Source organism: Seriola lalandi, unplaced genomic scaffold, assembly GCF_002814215.2.
Source record: "Seriola lalandi dorsalis isolate HSWRI2012SDOR001 ecotype SW California unplaced genomic scaffold, Sedor1 jcf7180002017227, whole genome shotgun sequence".
Taxonomy (NCBI): Eukaryota; Metazoa; Chordata; class Actinopteri; order Carangiformes; family Carangidae; genus Seriola; species Seriola lalandi.
In genome coordinates this window covers 1-512 of record NW_019487879.1, presented here as the reverse complement: position 1 = coordinate 512, position 512 = coordinate 1, and the positions used below count along the sequence as shown (strand labels likewise).

At 36.7% G+C, this 512-nt stretch overlaps 1 long non-coding RNA gene across 1 annotated transcript; it reads left to right on the top strand.

Moving 5' to 3' along the window:
* Positions 1-6: 6 nt before the first annotated feature.
* On the top strand, positions 7-512 carry LOC111645328 (uncharacterized). Its single transcript, XR_002759863.2, has 3 exons — positions 7-144; positions 283-361; positions 455-512. It is a non-coding gene; the product is annotated as an uncharacterized LOC111645328 (long non-coding RNA).

Sequence of the window (512 nt, the reverse complement as noted above, 5' to 3'; positions counted from 1 at the left end):
GTTCCAAGTCTCACAAAAATCTCACCTGTTTTTTATTCATGATGTTTTTCGTTCAAGCTGGTCAACATGATTCAGGCCATCAAAGACTTGGCTTATGCTTTTGTGCCCAGTGGAAGGCTGATAGAGCTGGTTGACATTACACTGGTGAGTGTCATTTTTCCTCTGACCTTTTCTTTGAATTTGTATTATATTTTTTTAATCCCCATGGAAGCTTTTGCACTGCTTGCACTGCAATCAGCACTTACTAGTGCTGATTGCACTATGGTTTCTAATTTTCTGCAGCCTTTGATGGTGGACACACTTCCAAATCCTTTCAGTGATGAAATCAAAGGAATTGCCACTGTTTCAGGGATTCCTCTGGGTAAGAAAACACAAATGTTATCAACTCTTCATTAAGCAACTGTATCTATATATTTATAATTTAATAGTTTTTTTTTTAACTTCTGTAATTTAGGTGAAGTTGTCTTGTTCAACATCTTCTATGAGGTGTTCACTGTGTGCACATCTATTGT